We start from the raw sequence: 9,344 nt of genomic DNA, 5'->3' as shown, positions 1-9,344 counted from the left end.
TTTAAAGCGTTTTTCAGCTCCTCGTGACTGTTCCTTAGTCCCTTGATCTCTGTAGCAAGAGATTCTCTGCTGTCAGCTATACTGTTTTCAAGCCCAGTGATTAATTTTATGACTATTATTCTAAATTCACTTTCTGTTATATTATTTAAATCCTTTTTGATCAGCTCATTAGCTGTTATTATTTCCTGGAGATTCTTCTGAGGGGAATTCTTCCGCTTGGTCATTTTGGATAGTCCCTGGCGTGGTGAGGACCTGCAGGGCACTTCCCCTGTGCTGTGGTGTATAACTGGAATTGGTGGGCGGAGCCGCAGTCAGACCTGATGTCTGCCCCCAGCCCACCGCTGGGGCCACAGTCAGACTGGTGCGTGCCTTCTCTTCCCCTCTCCTAGGGGCGGGATTCACTGTGGGGTGGGGTGGCCTGTCTGGGCTACTTGCACACTGCCAGGCTTGTGATGCTGGGGATCTGGCGTCTTAGCTGGGGTGGGTAGGCAAGGTGCACAGGGGCAGGAGGGGCAGGCTTAGCTTGCTTCTCCTTAGGTGATCCACTTCAGGAGGGGCCCTGTGGCAGCAGGAGGGAGTCAGATCCGCTGCCGGAGGTTTGGCTCCGCAGAAGCGCAGAGTTGGGTGTTTGCGCGGAGCGAGCAAGTTCCCTGGCAGGAACTGGTTCTCTTTGGGATTTTGGCTGGGGGATGGGCGGGGGAGATGGCGCTGGCGAGCGCCTTTGTTCCCCACCAAACTGAGCTCTGTCGTCCGGGGGCTCAGCAGCTTTCCTTCCCTTTGTCCTCCAGCCTTCCCGCTTTCTGAGCAGAGCTGTTAACTTATGACCTCCCAGCCGCTAAGTCGCGCTTGCTGTCGGAACACAGTCCGTCAGGCCCCTCCGCTTTTTGCAAGCCAGACTCGGGGGCTCTGCTTGGCCGGCGAGCCGCCCCTCCGCCCCGGCTCCCTCCCGCCAGTCCGTGGAGCGCGCACCGCCTCGCCGCCCTTCCTACCCTCTTCCGTGGGCCTCTCGTCTGCGCTTGGCTCCGGCGACTCCGTTCTGCTAATCCTCTGGCGGTTTTCTGGGTTATTTAGGCAGGTGTAGGTGGAATCTAAGTGATCAGCAGGACGCGCGGTGAGCCCAGCGTCCTCCTACGCCGCCATCTTCCCTCTCCCACTTTTTTCTTTTTAATTTTTATTTAAATTCCAGTTTGTTAACATACAGCATGATATGAGTTGCAGGTGACAACATAGTGATTCAACACTTCCATACATGACCCGGTGCCCATCACAAGTGCACCCCTTCATCCCCATCACCTATTTCCCCCATGCCCCTCCTCCCCTCTGGGAGGAGAGTTTGTTCTCTATAGTTAAGAGTCTGTTTCTCGGTTTGCCTCTCTCTCTCGTTTTCCCCTTTGCTAGTTGGTTTTGTTTCTTAAATTCCACGTGTGAGTGAAATCGTATGGTATTTGTCTTTCTCTGACTTTTTTCGCTTAGCATAATACACTCCAGTTCCACCCACATTGTTGCAAATGACAAGATGTCTTTCTTTTTGACGGCTGAGTAATATTCCATATCATATATATATGTATATATATATATGGTATATATATGTGGATATATAGAAGGTATATATATCTACATATGGATATCTACATATTCATATATAGATGGATATATAGAAATGGATAAAGAAGGTATGGCATATATATATGTATATATGCCATATATATATATACGCTACACCTTCTTTAATCCATTTGTCAGCTGGACACTTGGGCTGTTTCCATAGTTTGGCTATTGTAGATAATACTGCTGTAAACCTTGGGGTGCATGTATCCCTTTGAATTAGTATTTTTGTATCCTTTGGGTAAACATTTAGTAGTGCAATTGCTGGATCCTAGGGTAGTTCTGGTTTTAACTTTTTGAGGAACCTCCATACCGTTCTCCAGAGTGGCTGCACCAGTTTGCATTCCCACCAACGGCCCAAGAGGGTTCCCCTTTTTTCCGCATCTTCGCCAACACCTGTCGTCTCTTGCGTTGTGGATTTTTAGCTATTCTGACAGGCGTGAGGTGATAGCACATTGCAGTTTTGATTTGCATTTCCCTGACGATGAGCCATGTTGAGCATCCAGGGACACTCCACTTTCATTAGTCCAATAAATCCTTGCTGAGGGCCTACCTACTCCGGGCTGGGCCTCTGTGCCAGGTACTGGCACGTTTAGAGTGCCAGTGTGGGACTTACTGCCTCGTACCTGGGTTAACTTTTTAAATTTTTGGTTTCAGATTGGGGATGTTAAAGAGTATCCTGACACTTGTTTAAACCGCACGGAAGACTTTATTCGAGAATCTTGCAACGCAGAGAGAGATGGGGCTCAACTCCCAACACAGCACAGACAGCTGGGGGTGTACAGTCGAGGAGCACAGTGAGGGGGTCAGTGGACAGATGGTCACCGACAGGAGACATCGAGGGTAGGGGACACCCTCGCTAAACTGACCTAACAGGATTCTTGCTGAAGGCAGGCCAAGGACTTGAACCTCAAAGGTGGGAGATGAATAACCTAATCACGGATCACAGGTGGATTTAGCAGGATTCTTTGCTAAGACCAGGCTGGGCAGGCCTCAGACAGCACAAGGGCCAAGATCAAGGCCTACTTGGAAGAAGGGCGCAGAGGAACCCAACTACAGTTTGGTCAGAGAGATACTTTGTCAGACAGCATTTCCATCTGTCTTCTATATCTTGTGTTTTCCTTGTCTCTGATATTTATATGGTCCTTTCTGATTCTTGCATTAAATGCTAGGTAGTAAGGGGCGCCTGGCTGGCTCAGTCGGCTGAGCGTCCGACTTCGGCTCAGGTCGTGATCTCACAGTTCGTGGGTTCAAGCCCCGCGTCAGGCTCTGTGCCGACAGCTCAGAGCCTGGAGCCTGCTTCGGATTCTGTGTCTCCTTCTCTCTCTGACCCTCCCCTGCTCACACTTTGTCTCACTCTGTTTCTCAAAAATAAATAAATGTAAAAAAAAAAAAATTAAATCCTAGGTAGTAGCAGTAGATGGGAAAACTGAGGTTTAAGAAAATCCAGTCACTTGACCAAGGTCACACAGCTGTTCGCTGGCAGAAGAGGGGCCCAGGTCCATCTGTGTTTACAGCCCAGATGCTTAACCACCGCGCTATGTTGCTTCTCGCGCCAGAACCCAGCTTGAAAATTCAAATCCAGTGTTCTGCTACTGAAGATGCCTGCCACCGTGCTGTTTTTGGAGCCTCGGTGTTATCTGCCTGAAACCCCCCAGGACAGTCGAGGCTATTATTGAACACTTTGAGTCTGGGAGCCTGGCAGGCTCAGATCTGCCCTCAGCCCCTGCCCACGCTGTTACTTATAGCATCGGTTGTTTACTGCTGGGGCTGGGCCACAAGGGCAAAGAACAGGCTGAAATACCCCGGCGGTGGCCGGGGCACCGGAGCCCAAGGTTGGCTCCAAAGTCAGATTCTGTTGATCAACCCTGTAATGTATCTGTTCAACTGTCCTCCCTCCTCTGTGCCCACGGGCCCCACGGGCATGCTGAGCCCCTCAACACCCCTGGCCTGGATATGTGGCAGCCTAGAGAGAAACACATCGAAAAATTAGCAATGTTTCCCTCCCCCATTGTGGCAGGATCCAGGGGCATTTTTGTCTTCTTCCTTGTAGTTTGTAAAGCTGCATTGAAAATCATTGCTTTTTCTAGGGGACCGTTGGGTGAGTTTACGGTCTTAAGCAGACCCCTTGGGTCTATGGCTCGCTGTCACTACTCTGTGCAAGGCCCCTCTCGTCCATTGATTTATTATGTACTGAGCTTGTTTTAAACCCTTTTCTCCCCCCACGCCCACCACAGATAACCCCTCTGTACTGTTTTGTAAGTGTGTTTTCTAATCTACAAAAAGAGTAGTGTCCTGAGTGTCTTATTCTGCTTCTTCTCTTTTTTACCTTGGCACATAGGTGGACATTGTTACTTCTGTTTGCTTTCATAGTCAGAAAAAAAAGTCCCAACAGTAACAAAGGTTGAGTCTGATGGATTTCAGGGAGAGCTGGGAATGGCTGTGAAGTCTCTAGTTTCCCTCTTCTGAAATACACAGGCATGCTTTAGGAAAGGGAAGGTACCCCCGGGGAGGGGATGTGGGTACACTCATCTAGAAGTTTCCAGCCATCCTCACTGGGAAGGGCAGGACAGGGAGCAAATGGGCAACACAGAAACACCAGGAAAGGGCCCTCGGGCAAAGGTGGCAGACTAGAGGCCTTCAGGACAGGTCCAGCCCAGAGTAACCTGTTATTTGTTCTTCACAGAGTGAGATTAAAAAGTTGGAAGAATTTCACTTGCAAATCCAGATTGTTTACTTCTTTTGAAAAATCTGTGGTTTGGCCCCTTGAGCCCGTTCCCACAAGGACCGAGCAACAGAGCTGGGCAAGGGCTCCCTGGTTGGCCACGAGCCTCCATCTGATGCCACACCTGCCCCCACGCAAAGTTGCATTTGCAATACTTGCCCTAGATTTTATCAGATTCTTTTTTTTTAATTTTTTTTAATGTTTACTTATTTTTGAGAGAGAGAGAGAGTCGGAGTGTGTGGGGGGGAGGGGCAGAGAGAGAGGGAGACACAGAATCTGAAGCGGGTTCCAGGCTCCGAGCTGTCGGCAGAGAGCCCGACGCGGGGCTCGAACTCAAGAACCTCGAGATCAGGACCTGAGCCGAAGCTGGATTTTTAACTGACCGAGCCACTCAGGCGCCCGAAATTTTATCAGATTCTTAAAGGGGATCATGATCCCCCAAAACCCTAAGAATTACATTCCAAGGATGCCAAAACTTGGCTTGTGGACAACTGCTGCCCCTCTTACACCACTACAGACCTCATTAACTGATCATGACATGGTTTCCCACTGAGTTCCTACGCCCAGCTTCGGAATCTATGGTCTGATAACACCCACCAAAATACCTGACGTAGCACTGAAGCTAAAATCTATCTGCCATTCCTGGAAACCCAACGGTCTCATTTTCTAGAGGAGACCAAGACCCAGAGAGGGGAAAGGACTCGCCCAAGGTCTTGAGGAGCTTGAGGACAGCCTTGCCCAAGGATTAACATTATGCTCACCAAGTCTACCCCTGATTCCCACGTGCTTCCCAAATAACATTGGAGTGACCTCACCAACGTCTACTCGTGCACAGATTTTTCTCGAGCGTTATGTATGTGCCAGGCACTACAGCCAGTTGCAGAGGCTACAACAGTGAATACGGTAGATGGATCTGTGATGCGATGCGGTTTATAGTCTTCAGACAGGGAAGGGCAAGAGTTATAAATATAAGAACTGCTTATAACAGTGGGGCTTAACCTTGCCTGGGTAGTCAGGGAGGGCTTCTCAGGGGAGGCAATGGCATTGCGGCTGATGTCTGAATAATGAATTAAGAGGGAAGAGCTTTCTGGTTGAGGGAACAGCATTGAACGCCCTGAGGTGGGAGGACGTGTGGGATCTTTGAGAAACTAACATAAGGACCCATGCCCCAGTGGCTCAAATGTAGAGGGGAGAGGGGTAGAGGCCGATCCCCCCACCCCTAATCCCCACCTCCAGCCCATGCCCCTGTTGAGCACGTCGTCGTATATTTAACAAGTGGATATCAGCTCATAACATCCAAGCCTTTTGCTTTTTTTTTTCCTCTTAATTTATATTGTGAGCATTTTCCAAAGTCATTGTGATGGGTTTTTTTTGTTTTTTGTGTTTTTTTTGAAAGCTTCATTGCTGGGACATCTGGATGGCTCAGTCGGTTAAGCGTCTGACTTCAGCTCAGGTCATGATCTCACGGTTCATGGGTTCGAGGCCCACATCGGGCTCTGTGCTGACAGCTCAGAGCCTGGAGCCCGCTTCAGATCCTCTGTCCCCCTCTCTCTCTGCCCCTCCCCCCACTCTCTCTCTCTCTCTCTCAAAAAATAAACATTAAAAAAAAAAAAGACAGCTTCATTTCTAATAGCTGTATTACCTTCCAACGCATGGATGTACCATAATTTATTAAATAATTCCTCTATTATCGGATGTTTAGAATGCCTCCTGGTTCTCACCATCATAAATAATACCAATGTAACATCGTTGATCATGTGATTCGTTTCTTAAAATAAGTTTCCACTTGGGGAGCCTGGGTGGCGCAGTCGGTTAAGCGTCCGACTTCAGCCAGGTCACGATCTTGCGGTCCGTGAGTTCGAGCCCCGCGTCAGGCTCTGGGCTGATGGCTCAGAGCCTGGAGCCTGTTTCCGATTCTGTGTCTCCCTCTCTCTCTGCCCCTCCCCTGTTCATGCTCTGTCTCTCTCTGCCCCCCCAAAAATAAATAAACGTTGAAAAAAAATTAAAAAAAAAAAGTTTCCACAAGTTAATTACTGTTTCAAATGCTCTCTGTGGGCATGTTTGAGATTCACAAGAGGAGCCACAACTTTGTGCAGGACCGCCTCACATACTACCTGCGATCACCCTTTGGAGATTCCCAGGTGAGGAAGCTAAGGCTTGCAGGGGGCTTCACCAGGGTGTCACATAGGTGACAAGGGAGCTGGTTAAGACAGGTGTACTGTCGGGCCCACTTGCACCTGTCGAACGAGCATCTCTGTGCCTCGAACTCTTCCAGCCCTTCTGGTGATCTGATGAAGTCGGACAAACATCGGCCGGCTCCCAGTTGCTCATTTCAAAGGCTGAAGAAATTAAGAAAGTGCTTTGACCAACACAGTATGTTCACCCCAGGCTAGAATTCCCTAGGTCTAGCCCAGGTCCAGAGGCTGCGCTCAAACCTCTATCCCACACTGCAAAACCCGGAGCCGGCTTCCTTCCAGGCCACATGCCCACTGGGTCTGTCTCACTGCCTGCTTCCCAACGTCGCTATTGGTTTGGGTTTTTACTTAGTTTCATAAACGAATCACCACATTTTAAACACGCCTTATGCAGCCACCTAAAAGAGTATCTTTGGGGGCGCCTAGGTGGCTCAGTCGGTCAAGCGGCCGACTTTGGCTCAGGTCATGATCTCGCGGTCCATGAGTTCGAGCCCCGCGTCGGGCTCTGTGCTGACAGCTCGGAGCCTGGAGCCTGTTTCCGATTCTGTGTCTTCCTCTCTCTCTGACCCTCCCCTGTTCATGCTCTGTCTCTCTCTGTCTCAAAAATAAATAAAGGCTAAAAAAAAAAAAAATTTTTTTTAAATACATAAAAAAAAAATTTTTTAAAGAGTACCTGTGGTAAAGACTCGTACAGATACACAACCCTTTTCCATATAAATATCACCACCAGCATTTGCATTTAGTGAATTCAGATCACTGGTGTTGGGTTTTCAGAAGCTTCAAGGCGTTAACAGTTTGGTGAAAACTGCCACCCCACGGACTTGCAACTGCATTTTGTTTTCATTTTCCTAGGTTAATTCAGGCTCCCACATCCATACCAGAAACTGAGTCATCTGAAGGGGTCAGAAGGCCCAGACCTGACAAAGTCTGCTTCCCTGGGGCCCACTGGGAAATACGTCACCCCTGAATGTTCCTCCTTCAATCAGGTCCTAAATGTAGCGCCATGAGAGGCCCGGCACGGGCTAGATGCATCCAGTAGATGGCAGAATCTCACTGTGCGCGGGCTGGTGAGGCTGGCTGTCCAGAGGGGAAAGCCAGCTGGAGAAAACCAGCTCCTGGACCCTTCCCTGCCGATGCACCTAGCCCTCTCTGGGGAAAAAAAGAGAACAGACTTCCTTAGCGGGTCCCATCAGCCCTGCCCAGGGTACCCAGGAAACTTGGGGATCCTGGACTGCCCCGGCAAGAAGGTCTCTTATCCGTCATTTCCTTCAGGCTCCCCAAAGTGTGTCCAAGGACCAACAGCATCACCTGGGAACTTGTTAAGAATGCAGATTCCCAGGCCTCCCCCCAGAATACTTCAGTCAGAAACCTGGGGTGGAAGGGACAGCAATCTGTGTTTTAACAAGCCTTCTGGGCGATTCAGATGCATGCGGAAGTTATAGAAACACCGATTAGCTCCAACTTCCTCATTTTAGGAATGGGGAAATGGATACTACACAAGGGAAGTAACATCACGCGGCCAGGAAGTAGCCAAGACCACACTAGAACCCAGATTCCCAGTGTTCTTCCTACCTTAACTTTGAAAATTCTTTTTTTATATATATACTTTTAATGTTTGACCATTTTTGAGAGAAAGAGACAGAACACGAGTTGGGGAGGGCAGAGAGAGAGGAAGACACAGAATCCGAAGCAGGCTCTGGGCTCCCAGCTGTCAGCACAGAGCCTGATGCGGGGCTTGAACTCACGGAGCGCGAGATCATGACCTGAGCCGAAGTCGGACGCTCAACCGACTGAGCCACCCAGGCGCCCCGCCATCCTACATTCTGACTTGCTGAGTCCGGCACCTCTGCCTCAGGGGCACGATCTCCCTTCCTGAGAACCACCGGCCTAGATCCATCCGTTGGGGTCTGGAAAGTGGGGGTAATAAGTAAAAATATCTAATGAGATAATCAAATGCCATTCATCTAGGAAGGCAGGAACTTTACCGTACTCATCTCTATATCCCTAGGTAGAAGTAGATCTCATTAAATATTCTATCTGATAAGCCATAAAACAGACCCTTAACTATAGAGAACAAACTGAGGGTTGCTAGAGGCGAGGTGGGTGGGGGATGGGCCAGATGGGTGCTGGAGATTAAGGAGGGCCCTTGTTGGGATGAGCACTGGGTGTTGTATGTAAATCAGGAATCACTAAATTCTACTCCGGAAACTAATATTACACTGTATGTTAACTGGAATTTAGAGTAAAACCTGAAACAATACATAAATACATAAACATTCTATCTGATAACAGGTATGAAAACACCCAGGACTGGGCATTAGGGACACAATCCCTGCCTTCAGGGAGCCCACGATCTAGCAAACGTGAGCGGAAAACGGTGTTGGTTTGACCCACATAGCGTTTCTAAAATATTTGACTTTGTGGTCAACATTCTAAAATTGGAAGCCATTACATAAAGGTCAGGATTTCTATTATCTCTTAGAAAAAGGGGAACATGTTCCAAATGTTTGGGACAGCTGGCAGCCGGGGTCTGTACTCCCATGCAGCAGGGCTTGGCTGGAGCTGAGATGCCAGCCCCCTCTGACTGGGTCATGTGTCTCCACTCCCCCACAGTCCCCGCTACTCTCTCTTGCCCCATACCAGCACCCTTCACCCATTTGTGTTATCTGGCGGGTGCCGATGGGCATTGGATTTCAAAGCTCCGATCTGACAGGCAAGAGGGATTGATTGGAACGGAATGTCCTTTGAGGTGATCTGTGTAAGGCTGGTGCATTATGTCCATTTTGCAGGTGAAAAAAAAAACTAAGGTTTGGGAAGGT

This window comes from Herpailurus yagouaroundi, unplaced genomic scaffold, assembly GCF_014898765.1.
Source record: "Herpailurus yagouaroundi ecotype Mexico unplaced genomic scaffold, PumYag 77, whole genome shotgun sequence".
In the NCBI taxonomy this organism is placed as follows: Eukaryota; Metazoa; Chordata; class Mammalia; order Carnivora; family Felidae; genus Herpailurus; species Herpailurus yagouaroundi.
This window is presented reverse-complemented; position numbering follows the sequence as displayed.